The 21,637-nt window shown below is 46.7% G+C and overlaps 1 protein-coding gene across 5 annotated transcripts in view; it reads right to left on the reverse strand.

Moving 5' to 3' along the window:
- Positions 1 to 21,436, reverse strand: part of NCOA1 (nuclear receptor coactivator 1) — a 411,243-nt gene extending 389,807 nt beyond the window's left edge. For 3 of the 5 annotated variants that reach the window (XM_068143160.1, XM_068143159.1, XM_068143155.1), the window contains exon 1: positions 21,136 to 21,435. The gene's annotated coding sequence lies outside the window, so the exon portion shown is untranslated. Of the gene's footprint in view, positions 1 to 21,135 lie in introns of all 5 variants that reach the window. The other 2 variants (XM_068143163.1, XM_068143162.1) reach the window with 1 other exon arrangement.
- Between the last annotated feature and the right edge of the window lie 201 nt (positions 21,437 to 21,637).

The following is a 21,637-nucleotide window of genomic DNA, read 5'->3' on the forward strand; positions in this document are numbered from 1 at the left end:
AGGACATTAAATTGCCGGTTGCTTTTCAGACTGTGCATCACAGACAATACAGAACCAACCGTGACTCTTTGTTGCCCATTCAGAATCTGATTCGTCAGTTGGAAAGTCAGAAAGTCGTCAGCAAAACTCATTCACCTTTCAACAGTCCAGTGTGGCCTGTGCGGAAGCAGAATGGAGACTGGCGTCTGACGGTAGACTACCGAGCCCTGAATGAAGTAACACCACCTATGAGTGCAGCAGTACCAGACATGATGGAGCTACAGTATGAGCTGGAATCCAAAGAGGCCAAATGGTATGCTACCATAGACATTGCTAATGCATTTTTCTCTATTCCCATAGCAGAGGAATGCAGGCCTCAGTTTGCTTTCACCTGGAGAGGAATCCAGTACACTTTCAACAGGCTGCCAATGGGCTGGATCCACAGCTCAAGCATCTGTCATGCAGTGATCCACGATGCTCTGGAGAAAGGCGGTGCTCCAGAACACATCCAGTTCATCGATGATATCATCGTCTGGGGTAAAACTGCTGAGGAAGTCTTCAAGAAAGGTAACAAAATCATTGACATTCTTCTGAATGCAGGTTTTGCCATCAAACGAGACAAGGTGAAAGGACCTACCACAGAAATTCAGTTTCTAGGAGTGAAGTGGCAGGATGGACGCCGACACATTCCAGTGGATGTGGTAAATAGAGTCTCTACCATGGCAAGTCCCACAAACAAGCAAGAGACCCTACGTTTCTTAGGGATAGTGGGATTTTGGAGACTGCACATTCCTGGATACAGTCAGATTGTGAAACCTCTGTATGATGTGACTCGAAAGAGAAACCATTTCCACTGGGGACCTGAACAACAAGCAGCCTTTGACCAGATAAAACAAGAGGTAATTCAAGCAATGGGTCTGGGACCTGTCCGAGATGGTCCAGACATTAAGAACATTTTGTACACGGCTGCAAGTGACAATGGTCCAACCTGGTGCTTGTGGCAAAAAGCTCCAGGTGAGACACGTGGACGACCTCTTGGTTTCTGGAGTCGAGGTTACAGAGGTTCAGAGGCTAACTATACTCCAACAGAGAAAGAAATTTTAGCTGCCTATGAAGGAGTAAAAGCATCTTCTGAAGTGATTGGAACTGAATCACAACTTCTTCTAGCTCCCAGATTACCAGTTTTGAATTGGATGTTCAAAGGCAAAGGATCCACACCACATCATGCCACAGACTCAACCTGGTCTAAGTGGATGGCTCTGATAACACAGAGAGCTCGAATGGGAAATCTTGAAAGACCTGGTCTAGTGGAGGTGATCTCAAGTTGGCCTGAAGGTATCAACTGTGCCAAACCTCCAGAGGAGAAAGTAACTCGTGCTGAGGAAGCTCCTCCTTACAATGACCTTTCTGATGATGAAAAGAAATACGCTTTGTTCACAGACGGTTCCTGTCGTCTTGTTGGAAACAAGCGAAGGTGGAAGTCTGCAGTGTGGAGTCCAACACGCCGAGTTGCAGAAGCGAAAGATGGAGAAGGAGAATCCAGTCAGTTCGCAGAGGTAAAAGCTGTCCAGCTAGCTCTCGACGTGGCTGAACGTGAGAGATGGCCAAAGCTTTATCTCTACACCGACTCATGGATGGTAGCCAATGCTCTATGGGGTTGGCTAAAGAACTGGAAGAAGAGTGGTTGGCAGAGAAAAGGAAAACCCATTTGGGCAGCCAACCTATGGCAGGACATTGCTGATCGAATCGAGAGAATTCCAGTGAAAGTGAGACACATCGATGCTCACATTCATAAGAGCAAAGCTACTGAGGAACAGCAACACAACCATCAGGCAGATCTAGCTGCAAGAGTTTCTCAAGTAGACATGGACTCTAATCTTGATCTCGACTGGAAACATCGAGGTGAGATATTCTTAGCTCGGTGGGCTCACGATTCGTCAGGACATCAAGGCAGAGATGCAACATACCAATGGGCTCGTGACAGATCCATAGACATTTCCATGGATGCTATCACACAAGTCATCCATGACTGTGACATTTGTGCTGCTATTAAGCAGGCAAAACGACTTAAGCCCTTGTGGTATGGTGACAGATGGTCCAAGTACAAGTATGGTGAAGCTTGGCAGATTGACTACATCACTCTACCACGTTCTCGTTCTGGTAAGCAATACGTGCTTACTATGGTAGAGGCAAACACTGGATGGTTGGAAACTTATCCAGTTCCACATGCAACTGCACGCAACACCATTCTTGGTCTGGAGAGACAAATCCTGTGGAGACACGGAACTCCAGAGAGGATTGAGTCAGACAATGGAACTCATTTCAAGAACAACCTTGTAAAGAGCTGGGCAAAAGAGCACGGTATTGAGTGGATATTCCACATTCCCTACTATGCACCAGCTTCAGGGAAGATTGAACGCTACAACGGTTTGTTGAAGACCACTCTCAAAGCCATGGGGGGTGGATCTTTGAAAAACTGGGAAAAACATTTAGCACAAGCAACCTGGCTGGTAAATAGTAGAGGTTCAGTGAACCGAGCTGGACCTGCACATTCAGATTTGCTACGGAAAGTAGAGGGTGATAGAGTTCCTGTTGTTAGAGAAAAGAATCTGTTAGGTAAAACTGTTTGGGTATTTTCACCCTCAGGAGAGGCTAAACCTGTCCGAGGGGTGGTTTCAGCTGAAGGTCCGGGTCACACTTATTGGGTAATGCAAGAGAATGGTGAAATTCAGTGTATTCCACAAAGAAATTTAACTTTAGCTGAAAGAGGTTAATTTTGAACTGCTGTACAGCTACATCGCGTCCAGAGGAAGAATCAACGAGGAATCTACGGTGCACGAACCCTGAGACCCCTGAGAGCCCTGAGTCAACTAAGAGACCCTGAGAATCCCTATTTCCCTTTTCTTCGCTTCGTCGGTGAAGAAATGAACTGTTTTCCATTTTTCTCATTTTCTGATTTTCTTGGACTTTTGAATCATCTACATCTGAGCATAGCCGGAATGGACTATGAACTTTACTCACGAACTGTAAATATCATTTTTGGATTGGATGGACAGTATGAACAGCCAATGAAATTGTTTAGAAGGGGTGGACTGTGGCCGGTTGACGTTGCCCCCTTAAGAAAGGGAATATGGTGGACGGAAGTTGGGAAACGGAAGGAATAGTCTAAACTAATTTCATTGGACGAGTGGGAGGAAGCACTTTTCTGAGCTGGGACTATACTGAGTTTCTCCAGCACCTTATCTTCAGTCTTGCTTCCGTCTTTGCTTCGTGCAGCAGCTTTGCCTGTGCTGGGCTTTCTGCCAACGCCTCGGCCTTGAAAACCAGATAACAGGCCTGTATACTAACTCCCTTCCAATTAACACGAACTGCTTCTAACTTTTTTTTCCTCTCTTTCCTTTCTCTTTCTATCCCATTCTGGGGAAAGGGGGGGGAGAGAGGGGAGAGCGGAGGTGGGGGACCCCTCTCTGCCGAGAGGGGTTACTCTCATTTCTGTGTTACTCTGTTGTATATCTTTGTATATATTGTAGATATTGTAAATTTGTAAATAATCCCCTGCAAACCCTACATCGCTTTGTAAATATAGCTCCACTGCTTTGCTAATTCAGCTTGCGAGGTTTTTTTTTCCTTTCCCTTCAATTTTTTTTCCCTTTTACTTTACAAAGGGGGAAGGGAGGAGGCTTCTCAGCCTTATCCTTCCAAACCCACCACAGTTTGTAATATTCATTGGAATAATTGTAATATTGCTATGCATAATACTCTGCAATTGTTGTTGCAAAATACTAGGACCTTTAAGTAAGATTGCTCATGTCAACAAGTTACAAGTAGAGAATTATGATCAGAATGTGATCAGAACAGATGAACCTAGTCATGATCCAGTTAAAGAAGTATTGAAAAATTTAGAAATTTTAACACAAATCAATGGTAACAAAAAGAAAATGGGGGATTGTGATGAATATACTGGTGATTTGTGTCAAAATTATAAGACTTAGAGTGCACTGGGATTAAGGGTCAGGATCTTGTGAGGCCTGTTTAGAGGGTAAAGGGAAAGAAACCTATCTTGCAGACTTGCAAGGACACTGTCTGGTTAATTGGAGACACCACGGCTGAGAAGGAGCTGTCTCAAAGATAAACATTCAGAACTAGGAATTTGTTTTCTTCAGATAAGAAGCCTGCACAATTGGGCATGCGTGAAAGTGGATGCTTTGACCCTTACCACAATGAATGTAGGGAGAAGGGATTTATATGTTATCTCACCAGTTTGCTATAATTTTACACACCTAGAGGGAAAATCAAAATTCATAACAACAGAACATGCATTTTCATTTTCGATTGAAAACATCAACAAATGGTACCAATAAGAGATCAGTATTACTAGGATGAGCAAAAACACATTATTATGGGTAATTTTATATTAGGCAAAGCAATGAAGCTCTTTTGCTCTTGCTGATTGCCTGCAAGTTTTCTGTCTGTGAAGCTAGAGCCTGGCCAGATCTACCTTTACAGATTAAAGAAATCTTGCTACCATTAAACAAATTATGATTTTTGACCATCCTAGAGAAAATAAAGATGCAACATAACAGGTAATAATGAATTTTGATTGAACCTTTTCAGACGTGTCTGATAGGGATACCCAGACTTAATGTAAATATGTTTGTTAATTATAGTAGTAAGTTTTAAGGTTCTTAGGTATTATTGTACTCATTTTGATTATTGTTAAACTTGTTTATAATTGTATTATGCATAACCTCCAAGGCCTTACTTGCACAAAAGAAAAACGGGGGAATTGTTGAGGATTGTTTTGAGCAAGAGGGGCCTTGGGTCCCAGGAACGCCTGTGCAATTCAGGCCTTGAAGAATTCTCTGTTGATAATATAGTGGCGCAGTAAGAGATGTGAGAAAGTGCTGATTGCTTGGTATGCTGAAGTCCAGCTGCCCCTGAGAAGGGAGGCAAGCAAGATAAGGAGGAGGCGAGATCTGGGGAAGAGAGCAATTAGGCCGGATAGAAGAATTCCACAGAGTTGTGAAAACAATGATGTAACCTTTTAGAGAGCAACCAATAATATGTTGCCAAGTGGGCATAATTATAGCAAACTGTATATAAGATGTGTCTGATGCTCAATAAAGTTGGATTCCGCTGATCAAATTGGTCGAATAGCAGCCCCTTCTTGCGGCATGACCCTTCCTTGTTTGTACTCTTTTATTATCTTCTGCTGATGAAGGAACAGAACAGCCTTTTAGAAATTTCCAGCACTTTGAAGATGTAACTTCCACTCATCACAACAGAGAACACTTAATCCTACAGCCTGCTCATGTGTCTGAAGTTGGAGATAGCCCTCTCTCACTGCTAGGAACACAAAAGCTACCTTCCTCGTGCAGAAACCTTTGTGGACGTTGAGAAATGCCTTCTATCTACTTCAGTCATCTTCTAAAGGTGGAAACTACTTGCTGATTAAATCCAGTTTGCAGCGTACCACCATTTCCTAAATTATTTCACCAGCGAGGGCTGATGAGAACAATAGCTCTGCACTGAGACACATGCATCATCCTATGGGTTAGGAAAGAACTCATTTAGTACTCTAAATCTCATTAGAACTTGCTGATTGGGATGTAAAATATGCACTTATCTCAGAACTGGAGGTTTTTAAACAGCTTGAACCAAACTTAGCTCTTCTGTCTTCAAGTAGCAGTTGTTTCCTGTCCCTCGCACTTTGGGAGGCCTATCTGAAGAACTCTCTTAGTAAACAAATTAAAATTATATTGCTATATTGGATTTATGGAATTTAACCCAAAATCTGAATGCTGTAGACCAACTTTTCAGAGAGTAAATGTCAGTCCAAGGGTGAAATAGTGGATCTCCACATTTCCCTGTGGCAAGCTGGACAAGCCTGTACCCATCTGTAGAACGGGAATGCTTTCCTACTGCCCAGAGATGGTGCTTACACTTCTAGAATGTCCCTGGTAGTTTCTGGACAGTGAGGGGCTTTGTTTCAACATGCAGGAGTTCTCAAAGGTGAGTAAATATGCAGCCAGACATGACTTGGAGGGCAGCTGGAGTGGTGCAACAGCTGTGCCGCGTTATGCTGCCCAACACCCAACTGCAGCAGCCTCTAGGAGACTTAGTATCAGAGTTTCCCCTGTCAGCACACCCCATGGGCAGCACAGAGGGAGAAAAGCATTTCCAGGCTGGTGTTCTCTGGGGATTTTCATAGAATCTTAGAATGGTTTGGGTTGGAAAAGACTTTAAAGATCATCTAGTTCCAACCCCCCTGCCATGGACAGGGGCACCTCCTTCTAGACCAGGTTGCTCACAGCCTCTCTCAACATGGCTTTGAGCACTTCCAGTGTGGCCTCCACAACTTCCCTGGGCAACCTGTTCCAGTGCTTCACCACCCTCATGGGGAAGAATTTTTTCCTAATGTCTAATCTAAATCTAGCTCTTTCCAGTTTGAAGCCATTACCCCTCCCCTCCTATCACCACACAGCTTTGCAAAAAGGCCCTCTCCGGATATCCTGTAGACCCCCTTCAAATACTGGAAGGATGTTACAATGTCTCCCTGGCACCATCTCTTCTCCAGACTGAACAACCCCAACTCTCTCAGCCTGTCTTCATGGAAAAGGTGCTCCAGCCCTCTGGATCATCTTTGTGGCCCTCCTCTGGACCCACTCTAACAAGTCCATGTCCTTCTTGTGTGGTGCTCCAGAGCTGAACATAGTATTCCAGGTTGGGTCTCACAAGACTGGAGTAGTAGGGGAGTTCTGTTGGTTTTTTTAACATTTTTAATGGTCATCCTGTGTATTTTCCCCTTGCACTTTAAACCTCTGCAGTGAAACTGAAATCTTGTTTAACTAGATTCATTTAAACTGTTTTGACAAACCCCAAAGAGTTTATTTCCAGCTTGCCAGTTGCACACGAGAAGCACAAATTACCGAATGTGGGCATTTGCCAGCATCCAGCAGGAAACCCGAGAGTACAAACACGCTTCTTGGGTTTAAAAGACCTCCTTAAAAAGCCTTCAGAAGTAATTTAATATTGTTTTCAAGATGTCCACGGTATCTCTGTAATCATACATTATGTGGCAAGAGCAGGGATCCAGGAATCCAGCTCTCCTCGCACGTAGCACCACGCACGCACACCTAGAAGCAAGTCAGCCGCTGCAGGGACAAGCTGGGCTGTTCTGACTTTAGGAGCTACAGCTGAAGGGGTTTTTTGGAGGCCAGCAGCAGCAACATGCCCCTGCATTTCCAGCAAGATATGTACACATCACCTGATCAAACCATCTATAATATAAAGTTATAAAGAAACTGTTCTCACTTCCCAAGAAATCCATCTCTGTTTATTCAACACACTTTTGCTGCTTTGGTTTTCAAAGCAGGCTCTTCACCAGGTCACAACAAAGTTGCAAGCAGCAGTTGCCAGTTTGTTCCAAAAATACTCCTAAGAGGCTTTCCCAAACATCAAGTTAAATGAGAAACAAGAAGCCTCATTTCTTACAGAAACCTGTACAACAGGCACAACAGCTGAAACCCCTAAAAAATCCCCCAAACCAGATTCTCTCTTCCTTCCCTTCTCCTGGGTGGCATTTCTTCCCAGCAGGACTTGGCCATCAACCTTTCTGCACCCCAAAAGGAAAACCCCAGTGCTGTCCCCACCCCACATACTGCACTCTCCACAAAAAAGAAAAGCTTATTCTCTTTCTGAACACCCCAGCCCTGCTCACCCAGCCTGACCAACCCATGCAACTGCACCACCTCCCTAACACCAAATGCCAAAAGCTTTGCCCCCCATCCTCCATGCTCACCCCAGCATCCAGAAGCAGGACTGGACACACATCATCTTACACCATCTCCATCCTCCTTCCTCTAAAATCACAGAATCCCTGCAAAGTGTGGGTTGGAAGGCACTTAGGGAGATCATCTAGTCCAACCCATTCGATAATATAGGATCACCCACAGCAGATTGCCCAGGCTCATGCCCAAGCAGGTTTTAAATTTCTCCAGAGGAGAATGCTGTAAAGAATGGAAGCCATCAGATGCCTGTCAGCAGAGCTACTTGCCAGTGACACAGAAAGCCTGCTAGAGCCAGGTTTGCTGGCAAACACAAGGGAAGTTGCACCCAATTTAACAAATCCACGTACACAACCAGAGCAGCTGAGCGCACCAGATACCTGAGAACTACCTTTGAAGCACCTTTTACCCATCACTAACACCCTGCAAACGTGGGCACATAATCCAATTGCTGGGATTCTGATTTAGTCACCTGACAACATGAGCCCAAAAAATGAGAATAATATTTCTTTGTCTTGCAAGGAGGGCACTACATTAAAAAGAAAATTCATTAAAACGTCACCAATATACGTGTGATGCTCTTTTGGTATCAAAAGCCAACATCATAAAGCAGCTTAGCATCTCAAAACAGTAGAAGAAAATTAAATAGGTTGCAACAACAACAAAAAGTTTAAAAAAAAATTAAAATCAAGCACTAAAAATTATGGAGTAACAGATTTACGATCATCTGCGCAGCCTTAATCCATTCCACTTTGTTAGCCCAGCCTGTAGAGTGACTAAGTCAGAGCATCTATGGGAAAACATCATGTGGCTACAGAATCCTACACTTGCATCTGCTTTGCCTGACTTCTGAGCGTTCAGCCTGACAAACCAAACAGCTTTTTGATTTAATGGAACTTCCCAGCTTTGGGTTCCAGTCTGTATTTTCAGATTGTACTTTTTTTTTCCCCACCCACCTCCCCTCTATATCATAGAATCACAGAATGGTCTGGGTTGGAAGGGACCTCCAAAGGTCATCTAATCCAGCCCCCTCTGTAGTCAGCAGGGACATCCTCAATGAGATCAGGCTGCCTAGAGCCCCATCAAGCCTCACTTTTGAGTGTCTCCAGGGATGGGGCCCCAACCACCTCCATGGGCAACCAGTTCCAGTGTTCCACCACCCTCATAGGAAAGAACTTGTTCCTAACATCCAATCTAAATCTGCCTTTCTCTAGTTTGAAGCCATTGCCCCTCATCCTGTCACTAAAGGCCTTTGTAAACAGTCTCTCTCCATCCTTCCTGTAGGCCCCCTTCAGGTACCGGAAGGCTGCTATTATGTCTCCCCAGAGCCTCTTCTTCTCTAGGTTGAACGACACCAGCTCCCCCAGCCTGTTGGTGTAGCAGAGGTGCTCCAACCCCCTGAGCATTTTTGTGGACCGCCTCTGGACCCTCTCCATCAGGTCCATATCCTTCCTATATTGAGGGCTCCAGACCCGGACATGGTACTCCAGGTGAGGTCTCACCAGAGCAAAACGGCAGGATCACCTCTCTGGATCTGCTGGCAACACAATCTTTTGATGCAGCCCAGGACATGATTGGCCTTCTGGGCTGCAAGCACACACTGCCTGCTCATGTACAGCTTCTCGTCCAGCAGCACCCCCAAGTCCTCTTCCATAGGGCTGCTTTCTAATCAAATGCTGTATCAAAACTGATTTAATCCACAACAGTGTTGGAAAACTGTACTAACTATCACAGTACATCACAGATTTCATTGATGGAATTTAGGTAGTGTGTTTGTTTCCATTATCAGCGTATTCTAAACATAAACTAGATTAAAGTATATTTACCAGAAGTATTCTCCATACAGTGAGCTTTGTATATACAATCTCATTTCCGTTTCCCACAACAACAAAAGCATAAAATCAGGCCAAATGCTCTTTTCAGTGGTATTTTTAAATTCATTAAAGCTTTTCTTCATTTATTTTGGGCCTTCGAAGGGATTATCACCCTTACATCTTCAAAAACATCAAGCTTCAGGCCAACTCTGTCAAGTCCGGGTAAACTGTTTTAAAGGTTAAGGACATAACTATTAATCTTGCTGTCAGGGGTGCTGGGATCAGACCATGTCCACTATGCCTTTGGTGGATATCCCACACTGGAAACAATCTGATTACACTAAAACATGGAGCAGGGCATGCAATTCACAGAACCACAGAATCACAGAATTAACCAGGTTGGAAAAGACCTTCGAGATCATCAAGTCCAACCTATCACCCAACATCATCTAATCAACTAAGCCATGGCACTAAGTGCCTCATCCACTCTCTTTTTAAACACTTTCAGGGACAGCAACTCCATCACCTCCCTGGGTAGCCCATTCCAATGGCAAATCACTCTTTCTGTGAAGAATTTCTTCCTAACATCCAGCCTAAACTTCCCCTGGCACAGCTTGAGACTGTGTCCTCTCATTCTGACACCAAAGGAAAATTCACATAGAAGACTTTTAAGACTGTATTTAAAAACATCCTCTATTAACAAATATTAGCTGGGACAATAGGATACAGTTGAAAGAGTAGCAAGAAAGCTTGCAAACACTATAAACACAAAGCATAGCTTAAAATCTTGGATTTTCATAAATTTCATTTGAAAGCAAGCAAGAGGCAGAGCTGGTTTCAGTCTGTATTGCTACCCTGTGAGTCAAAGGGGCCCTTGTAACAAGGTGTTTTACCTGATCCTTCACCAGCAGCTCTCACTTATTCCATAAACCAAGATTCTCAAAACGGCATTTGGAGACACCAACGGGGTGGTTTACACATCAATTCCAAGAAATTCTAACTCCTCATACAATGGAATCACAGAATTCCAGCACATCATGGTGGGGGTTGGAAGGCACCTCTGGAGATCATCTAGCCCAACCTCCCTGCTAAAGCAGGGTCACCCAGAGCAGGTTGCCCAGGATTGCAATGTCCAAGTAGGTTTGGAATCTCTCCAGAAGAGACTCCACGGCCTCTCTGGGCAGCTTGGTCCAGGGCTCTGTTACCCTCACAGGAAAGCAGCTTTTCCTCATGGTTAGTTGGAACTACCTTGTCTTCTAGTCTGTGCCTGCTTCCCCTCATCCTGTCACTGGGCACCTCTGAAAAGTTTGGCCCCATCTCCTCAACCCTTACCCTTCAGATACTGACAAGATGTTGAGAAGATCCCCTTCTTCAGGCTAAACAGTTCCAAGTCTCTCAGCCACTCCTTGTCACAGAAATGCTCTGGTTTCTCCAGCATGCTCCTAGCCTCTGTTGGACTCTCTCCAGTAGTTCTTTGGCTCTCTTTAACTGGGGGGCCCAGAACTGGACACAGTACTCCAGATGTGGTCTCACTAGGGCAGAGTATAGGGGGAGAAGAACTTCCCTCGACATGCTGGTCACACTCTCTTAAGGCACCCCAGACTACTGGCCTTTGTGGTCCACAAGGGCACATTGCTAACTCACAGGGAGTTTGTCCACCACGACTCCCAGGCCCTTCTCCACAGAGCTGCTTTCCACCACCTTGACCCCTAACATGCACTGCTGTAACAGCAAATTAGGCTTCACTCTAATTTCTGTGCACAGTAGGACTTCCTGCTCAACATTGCAGTAAGTTGAGGTAGAAGCACACCATAAACGCTGAAGATTCATATCCTTCACAACACTGTGCATGTGTGGTGAAGAGGTTATTAAATTTATTAATATTAAATATGAATTATGAAAATATTTTTATTAATTATCAAACTATTAATAACCGATGAATCACCAACTTATATACATGTTCTAGTGCACGTTCATGAAATACATTCCACAAGTGACTTAATGTTATGATTAGGACTTAATTGAACTATCTATAGACCATTTTTATTTATATAACAAAGGGTGCCGTTCTGCCGCTTGGCCACTAGATGGCGACTCGGCGGGACGCGGGCAGCTTCTGGCTATACACAGCAATATTATAATCTTTCTATGCATCAGCGCTTACTCTGCTAGACACGGATACTTTGAACTGAGTGCTAGTGGATGGAAAGCACGTGGAAGATATTCTGTAGCTGTTGTTTGTAGCAAGGTGGGGGTCCTGCAGACGGCTGCCGCTGGACTGGTTCCTAGTCGAGTTGGACGGCGGTGTTGGGTTACTGTCTCCTCTCTTCACAGCAGGGAAGAGGGAATAATGGAACCTGGGCTTAGCACAGAAGCAGGTTCCCTTCAGGACTCGGTCGATGGGGTCCATGGAGTCGGCCCTCAGGAGTCAGCTTGCATGGCAGGGCAGGGCGACGGTTGCCGGTAGGTGGGCTCGGACGACGCGGCAGCAGGCAAAGCTACGGGGTCGGCCCAACCACGGCGATTCTCGGGGCTGATGTAAACAGCCTCGGGGAGAGAATGCGGCTGCAGTATGGGCACAAACAATGCTTTAGTCTTCCCTGAGGTTCACAGGGCTCAGAGCGGCACACGGCGGCTCCTCTCCCGCTACTGCAGGGCTAGGCATACGTGGACACAGTATCGATCAAGTCCCTTCTCCCCAGCTACTGGGCAGATCTTACCCTCAGGGGTTGGTCCAGTCCTCTGGTGGCACAGTGGGCTCTCCCAGTCGGTATGACTGGCTGTGGCGATGCTGGGCTCCTTGGGTGCAGCGAAGGTCCTCCCTCTGTGCTTCTCACGATGCAGAGGCTTTCAGTATGCATGCATGTATAACAGAAGCTAACAACAATAAGCTCAATGGCAAAGGCTGCAGCTCGAGAGTTGCTCTCTCGAGCAAGCACAGAGACAAAGTGAAAGAGGGGGCCACTTATTTACCAACTGGGGTGATACTTATAGATTCCTCGAGGCTGGGCTTGACCAATGGGCACTCTCATAAACAACTGGCTTCAGCCTATAGAAAGCATGAAGCTAGAATTATGCCCATACTTGGTGTCAGCACGAGCACTGCATGCGCTGGGTACATGCTGGCCTGGCTAAAGCCTTGGCTTTTGCCTTCCTCCTGAAGGAGGGTGTGACCGTTTGAGGCTGTCCCCTTAAGAAAGGGAATATTGTAGTCGGATGTTTGCAAATGAAAAAACGGATCTAAACTAATTTCATTGGTAGATTGGGAGGAAGCACCTTCTGAACTGGGAGTGCAGGAGGGTATCCTGGGCATTCCTGCACTTTTCTAGTCAGTTCTGTCTTCCCCCTCCTTCGGTGGCAGCAGCTCGCTGTTTCTGAGCTTTCGGCCAAGGCTTGACCTTGAAACTGATAAGCTGCAAGGCCTGTATTAACTGCTTTCCAATTAACACATAACTGCTTCTAACTTTCCCCTCTTTCCTCTCTTTCTAACCCTCTCTGGGGAAAGGGGGAGAGAAGGGGGAGCTGAAGTGGGAAACCTCCCTCAGCAGAGGGGGAAACTCTCATTTCTGTGCTTTGTTGTATATTTCTCTATATATTGTAAATATTGTAAATTTTGTATATTCCCCTGCATATCCTATGTTGCTTTGTAAATATACAGCACCCATTGCTTTGCTAATTCAGCTGTGAGGTTTTTTTTTCCTTTCCCTTCAATTTTCTTTCCCTTTACTTTACAGGGGGGAGGGAGGAGGCTTTTTCTTGGCCTTACCCTTCCAACCCTACGACAGAGGGGGAACTTGTACACATGCTGGGACACGATTCAGTATCTGGGCATAATGTGCCTTCACCACAGCATGCAATGTTTCATTATTAAACTTGAACTTACAAGTCACACAAGGAGGCAGCTCAACCTAACACCTTCTACTATAAATGTGTCCAGTGAGCATTCCTTGAACCCTAACACAGCATCTTCCATCATTAAACAACCCTGGTCTGACATTCACCTTTCAGCTGACAGCCATTCCAACTGGAGCACAGAACAAAGTCTGGTGAACCCATTCTGCCAAGCTTCCCTGTTAAAAACGAGCTTGGAAATCTCTGCTCGTAAAGAAGGAGGTAGGACAACCCCCAGCTCTATACAGAATCAGTGGGAAGACACAGAACTGATCTTGTCAGCAATCACCTTTAAGAAAGGCATGAAAGACAGAGGGATCAAGCTTGCATACCCAGTACAACAGATTTAACTGTAGCTAGTTGTTTATTTTCACACACAGTTTTTTCCAGTATGGTTTAAAATAACTGGTCACAAGCACGTGTCAATCTTTTTTCAGATTAGTCAGACTTTTGTTTAAAAAGAAAACCCAACTTCAAAGGCAGAGTCTGACTAGCACTTCCACTAAAACCTTCATCTCTCTACTTAATCAAGATCTCTGAAGTATGTCAACACAAAACTGGATGCAAAGTCTCACATTAAGAGCAAAATACAGGCTCTGGGAGAAAATAATAGAATCAATAAGGTTGGAAAAGACCTCAAAGATCATCAAGTCCAACCTGTCACCCAACACCTCATGACTACTAGACCATGACACCAAGTGCCACGTCCAATCCCCTCTTGAACACCTCCAAGGATGGCAACTCTACCACCTCCCTGGGCAGCACATTCCAAAGGCTAACAACTCTCTCTGTGAAGAACTTTCTCCTCACCTCGAGCCTAAACTTCCCCTGGCACAGCTCGAGACTGTGTCCTCTTGTTCTGGTGCTGGTTGCCTGGGAGAAGAGACCAATCCCCTCTTGGCTACAACCACCTTTCAGGTAGTTGTAGAGAGAAAAAGAGAGGGAAGGTAGGTAGGGATGATATTCCTAAGAAATCATCACACAGAATCCCAGCATAGTAGGGTTTGGAAGGGATCTCTGGAGATCATCTAGTTCTACACCTCTGATAAAGAAGGATCATCCAGAGCAGGTTGACCAGGATCATGCCCAGGAGGGTTTGGAATCTCTCCAGTGAAGGAGACTCCACAATGTCTCTGGGCAGCCTGGTCTTGGCTTCAGGCACCCTCACAGGAAAGAAGTTTTTTCTTGTGTTTAGGTGGAACTTCCTACGTTCCAGTCCTGTGCCCACCGCCCCATGTCTTAAGTGACGTTCAGAAGTTCAAGCTGCACGATTTCATGTACAATTAAAACATGGGGCCCTGTGGTCTGAAACGCTCAGGGCTTTTCTCTCCTATTCCTTCAATGTGTGAGTTACACAAGAAAAGGAAAAATAAAATAGAAAAAGTTATTTAATTTTCATTGTTAAACTCTCAGTGAAGTTTCACTGAAAGACTACAAAACCAACTTTTTTAGCTATTATTATTATTGAAACTGCAAACACTACTCTAAAACCTTCTGAATGTGGGCTGGAATCTCTCTCCCCTCCCCAAACCCTTATTTTCAAAGACAGTATGTGCTGCATACAGCAGAAATCATAAACATTAGGTGTACAACTTTAACACATCTCACCGTTTTGATATGAGCGATACTATTTAGTATTATGCAGTCCCAGGGTAGTGTTGTGATCTAAATTTATCCCCCCCCCCCCCCCATTCACTACCAGGGTCTGGATTCCACATATGCAGGAAAGCTACTGATTTGTTTGGATTTTGAATAGTTCCTCATTCATCATTTCATCACAGGAATACAAGAAACAAGCCTACTTTTTGTGTTGCCAAGCATACTGCCTTAGTTTTAAAGTCTTCAGACTCTGGAACCCCCCCAAAAAATGAGATCTTTGAGATTTCAGATGTCACATTTGAGACAAAAAAAAGGGGGGGGAGGGGAAGGTGGGGGTGGAAATCAAGCCAAAGAAATAGTTTTGATCTTGTTTTAGCATGCTTCATGGTGTATAATTAAAAATAAACACAAAATAAACATAAATACCTCAAAATAGACATTTTAATAATTTGTGTTCCAAAATAGCTAGTTGCAGGATCAGCCTTGACCAGGACATTTCTGACACGTTTCAAACATGAAGTAAAGCTTAAAGATCTGCTTAGGCAGGGAGGTTGGACTAGATGATCTCTAGAGGTCCCTTCCAACCCCAGACACTCTGTGGTTCTGAGATCTTTTCCCTCTGCTGAAAAACACAAACACGGCAAAAAGCCCCTCCACCCATCAGCTTAAAGAAGACCCTTATAGCAAAACATGGATAGCATAGAGTCCAATAACCAAGGCAAGACAGCAAAGTGTCGATTTCTATCTTCACTGCAGTTTTCCTCTCCTAGATCGCCTTCCTGTAACTCACCAGCTTGCATCAGCTGCACTGAATCAAGGTAAACCTCTGGGTGGACACACACTGAACATGACTGCCAGGATAGCTTGTCCCAGCTTTACAAACATAATAAAGCAGTAAGCAGGTTTAAACAGATTGAAGAATATCTATGCACAGATTTAACAAATCTACCTAGTTTAAGCCACAAAACCTTGTTCCTTGGATCTGAGCACTTGAGCGAGGGTTCTCACCGCAAGCCACGTACACAAAACCCCATCCTCGCTTTTTTCCCTGCTCACCCAACAGTATCAGAAGGAAACATCCCGCTGCTCCTTGTGCTGAGACATGCTGGAACTGGTTCCCAGTCAATTGGGTCAACAGCATGAGGACCTACCTATCTTTTCAGGGGAAACAGTAGGAAGAGTATTGCAGGATTATCAGTGCAGAAGCTATTTAGCTGGAGTTCTCCCTGTGGAGCGTACTGGCACTAGCCCAAAACCTAGTTTCTAACCTACATTCCTAGCCAGGTAAATTAGTTCAGGCTTCAAGAACCTCCAAACCAGTTCAGCAGTTTGGTTTTTGGTTTGTTTTTTCCCTTTGTAAATGACAGGAGCCCAAGTAAAGAGCGTGGTGCTGACACATCCTTTAGATCCAGACCAGGCCTCCAAGTGCCTTTGAATTTGTCCCACAGCAAAGCTGCAGCATTTCAAATGGTCAGCTTTACATGGCGCTGCTGCCAACGTGGTAAAAACTTGTTCTGCATCACCCTGACTCACATGTACAAGGCTTGGTATGCAAAGAGTTGAAGCCCTTTACAAGCAAGCCATAATTTTTCATATTGCAGCTACAGGCAAACATCCTACTCCAGATCCTGCTGCGTCAAGGGAAGAGGTTAAAGCTCCGGGCTTCTCCTGTGACTCCTCCCTGGCCCACCACAGCTCCAACAAACTGGAGCAGGCAGGCAGAGGGCTCAGGCAGGCACTGGCAGCATGACAGCAGGCAGCCACCTCTCAACAGACCATAGAGCACTGGGTCACTGCAATGTTTCTAAGAATCCCCCAAAACCCCTCAATAGGCCAGCTGCCAATATTCTGTGACTACCAACTTTCCTGCTGCTTGCCACCATACAGCTGCTTCCCTGTCACAACTCCATTCCCTCACCTCTTTAAGTTTAGGCTGAAAGTTTTTGGAAGTTCACCTCCACGTTTTCTTCACATTAGGAAGAAATTTTTCCCCATCAGAGCGGTGAGGCACTAGAAGAGGTTGCCCTGAGAAGTTGTGAAGGCTGCAACCCTGGAATTGTTCAAAACCGGGTTGGATGGGGCCTTGAGCAACCTGGAGGTGTCCCTGCCTATGACAGAGGGCTTGGAACCAGGTGGTCTCTTCCAATCAAAACTATTCTATGATTCTACTCCATTTTTGTATCACTCCTACCCCACTGCAAACCCAGTCCATGTGTGGGGCTCCTGGAGACAGCAGCAACACAAATAACATGAAATCACCAATAAAAACTGCTTATTTGTCTCTGCCGGCAATTAAAGCTCATCTGCAGAAGCAGCGGCCACATCCTACAGGGTATTGTACACCATGCTGGCCTTTCAGGAATACCTGGTTAAAATATTTACCTGTTAGTCCAAGCCCTTCCTGCTTAAAACCCTGTCTTTAAAGGCAGAATCTAACTTTAAAAAACATTTATTTTTTTATCCCTCCTCTTTGATCAAGGAGATAAGAACCACACTTCAAAGAAACAGAGTCAACTGAGCAAAACAAGAATAACTCATCACACAAATAGTTTCCTTATACAGAGTATACTGGTTTTCAACTGGCAAACTATTTATGCAGGAGACAGGGTATTTTTAGCAGTAGCATTCACACCTTCATTTCTGACAACCCCTGTAAAGTCTCATGCAAACTATCCCCCTCACATTAGCCAGCAACAAGCTGATCTCCAGCAGATTTGCTCCTTGAAAATGTGCTTATATCGTAGAGAGGTTTGGGTTGGAAGGGATCTTAAAAGATTCCAACCACCCTGCCACGGGCAGGGCCACCTCCTCCTTCTATACCACATTGCTCAAGGCCCCATCCAACCTGGCTTTGAACACTTCCAGAGTTGCAGTCTCCATAACTTCTCTGGGCAACCTCTCCAGGGCTTCACAACTCTCATGAGGAAGAATTTCTCCCTAATGTCTCATCTAAATCTAGCTGTTTCCAGTTTGAAGCCACTACCCCTTGTCCTGTCACTACATGTCTTTGTAAAAAGTCCCTCTCCGGCTATCCTATAGACCCCCCTTCAAATACTGGAAGGCTGCTCTAAGGTCTCCCAGGAAGCCTTCTCTTCTCCAGGATGAACAATTCTGACTCGCTCAGCCTGTCTTTACAGGAGAGGTTCTCCAGCCCTCTGATCATCTTTGTAGACTTTTTCTGGACCTGCTCTAACATTTCTATGTCCTTTTTTTGCTCAGAGCTCCAGAGCTGGACACAGTACTCCAGGTGGGGTTTCGCAAGAGCGGAGTAGAGGAGGAGAATCTCCTCCCTGAACCTGCTGGCCACATTACTTTTGATGCAGCCCAGGATACAATTAGGGATATAATCAAGCAAGCCTAACAATCCTAAAGCCTTCAAATATTTCTAACAGCTCACCCAACATTCATGCCAAGAGACCCAAGACAAAGTCAATGGAGGGCACATGTTGCCAAGCTGACAGTGACATTGCCCCAGTATATCTCTAGTGGAAGTGTATGACTAATTGTATGGATTAGTCATGCAGTTGTGAGCCTGTGTCGGGAGCGTTATCAGTGGGAAAGGCTCGGGGAAAACATGCACACTCAAAACCAAACTGAGCCCGTGTTGAAGAAGAAGGAAAGGCTCTACCTTCTGAGGAGCCCAAACCCTAGTGCCTCACAGGAAGCCGATTAGTTTTGGAAGCGAGGATTTGGGCTGTCATATTGTTTGGCAACACGTTCCAAACAACAGTTACCCATCTTGAGCAAATAAGTTGAGATTTAACATTTCATCATGCCCATTGGCTTGGAGCCAGGTGCAGCACTGCCAAAGTTACTACTGTTTATTATCTACCATCAAGAGCTGTTTGTCCCCTGAAGTGGCAACTTGAACTTTAATCATTTTCACAAAACAGCTCTGCAAAGCTGTGGATGTGAGACTACTCACCAAGCTTCCCTGGCTTCACATTGTTTTACAATGTTTCTCTGCCAGAGGCCCTATCTATATAGCCACAGAGGCACCACTTACTATGTATACTTCCACACAAGTATACACTTGTTACTTTCTCTTGTCCAAGAAAGCTGATGGCCACTGCGAAGTTCAGAACACACATCCACACCTTTGCTAAAATGTTTCGTAGTCAGATTGCAACCTCTCACAACCTCATGTCCCTCTGCAACAGGACGACACCTTTCCAGAGGAGCAAACATGTTTATCATATAAATTAACGATCTTACTACTAGAACTCCTCAGGTATACTACTCCCTATGTAGATACATACACACAAGGAAATTGTACACACATATGTGTATCTTCCTAGCCCACACAAACAGAGTGGTTATTTTTTTCAGCAACACCAAGACCACGAGACAGAGAGAAGAACACAAAAGCACCACCCACATGAGTCCAAACCTCCTACTTTTAATATACTTTGCTGTGTCACTCTTTTTCCCCCCTTTTTTTACTTTTTTTCTTTCTGTTTGTCTTTTGGTTGTTTTTTTATTTTGGTTTCATGGTGTTTTTGTTTTTGGGGGGTGGTTGGTTTTGGTTTGGGTTTGTTTGGGGTTTTTTGGCTATGCTGTATTTGGGGAGTGAAAACTGGTATCTACTGTAGGCTAACAAAGCAAAAGCAAGTAACAGCCCCAAATGGTGCTCCACACCTTCCCACCTTTGCAAACATGCTCTTTAAGTTGGGGGGGTGGAAAAAAAAAAGAAAGAAAGAAAAAAGAAATAAAGGGAAATTGCTACCCAACGTGCATGATCCAGTTCTCAGCCACCAAAAGGTCAAAATGCACCTAGGAAACTGGAGGGCTTGAGAGTATCTAGCAACCTACATCGGAAGGAAACAGCTTTTCCACAACAGATTTCTCTACCACTAAATGTCATCTTTCAGTAGCCACAGCCCCGCCACTGCACAAACCAGGGCTACCACTTGCATATGCATCGTCAGGTATTCAGGACTATTTGCAATCTGCTGTTGGTCCGTGTCTCTAAGAGAGAAAAGAAGCAAATTTGGGGAAAGCACTCTGCCAGGAGCAAGAAGGTGGACACCAGCTTTGCTGCCAGCCCCTGCAAAGACCCCCTCCAAGCCTGGAAGCCCCCGGACAAACCCCTGAGGTGCCTCCTTCCCCGCACACCTTGCCTTGACAACCCAACTCCGGTGGCCCCAAACCTCAGTTGGTACCTCATGGCCACCTCCATCTGTCCCTGACCTACGAACTGCTTGCCTTAGCGCTGAACATACTTGCCCCTGCTGACAGCCAGAATCTCCCCGCTGGGTTTGGGAGGAGGGCGGGGGGGGGGGCATAGACACATATACATGGGTGGGGGAACACATGATGCCACACGCAGACAAAGAGCTGTCACCTAAAACGCCACTAAAACGGAGCGTCTTCCCTGCCCGAGGTAGGGGGTGGTCCGCGGATGTCCTCTCAGCCGTCTTCCAGCCGGGAAGGGACTGGAGAGGGGAACGGACGGGGACTGGGTTATGAGGAGAAAAACTGTTTTTTCACTTTTAAAATCAACTTGAAATTAATAATAATGAGGGGGGAGTATTTAGGAAGAGGAGAGGTAGGATTTAACCGCCCGAGGCGGGAGGGGCTCCGCCGCGCTGGGTCCCCCCGGGGCGGCCCTCCTCCGCGGGGGAAGGAAGGAGGGAGGGCAGGCAAGAGGAGGCCGCGGCGCCCCTCCGCGCTCCGCCCGCCACCACGGCAGCCCGGGGCTGGGGGCTGGGCCGTCCTCCGTCCCCGTCCGTCCCCGTCCGTCCCCCCCCTCACCGCCGCCGTGACAGCTGCGCCTCCCCGCAGGCCGGGGTCTGCGGCGGGCGGCGGGAGCAGACACACCCCCGCCCCGCGCGGCGGGGCACCACGGCCGGCCTTCCCCCCACGTCGCCTGCCCTCCCTCCCTCCCTCTCCCTCTCCCTCTCCCTCCCTCTCTCCCTCTCCCTCTCCCTCCCTCTCCCTCTCCCTCCCTCCCTCCCTCTCCCTCCCTCCCTCCCTCTCCCTCTCCCTCCCTCCCTCTCTCTCTCCCTCCCTCCCTCTCTCCCTCCCTCCCGCCGCCAGCTGCGGCGCGGCCGGGCGCCACTCACCTGCCGCTGCTGCCTGGGTGACAGCCGCCTCCCCCAGCCAGGGCTGAGGCCGCGGAGCTCAACGGGCAACGCGACAGCGACTCCCCCGGCCAGGTGGCGAGGGCGGCCCCGGGGTGGGGGGCTGCTGCAGCCCCCTCCTCGATCCCGGTTGACCAGAGCGGTGGTGGCTGGTGCTGCTTGGGGCCCCGGTTCCCGTTGCGGGGCTCCCGGGCAGCCGGGGCCCCTTGCCTAGGCGGCGCGGCGCGGCTGCGGGGCTCCGGGGCTCCGGCTCGCTCACTGCTCTCCCTCCCAGCGGGACGGGGCGGAGCTGGGCACGGAGGACGAGGGGGGCGGTGTCGGAGGAGGCCACCGCGGCCCGGCCCGGATCCCTCCTACTCCTCCCTCAGTTGCTGCCGGCCGCCATCTTCCTCCCCTCCCCACGACCTCTCGCCGTGCCGCGGCCCGGGTGGAGGCGTTGGCGAGGCCGCGGCCCCTCCGTCGTCGCCGCCGCCGCCGCCGCCAC

The sequence above is a fragment of the Melanerpes formicivorus genome, unplaced genomic scaffold, assembly GCF_026170545.1.
Source record: "Melanerpes formicivorus ecotype bairdi unplaced genomic scaffold, bMelFor1.0.p_v2 SCAF_9, whole genome shotgun sequence".
NCBI lineage: Eukaryota > Metazoa > Chordata > Aves > Piciformes > Picidae > Melanerpes > Melanerpes formicivorus.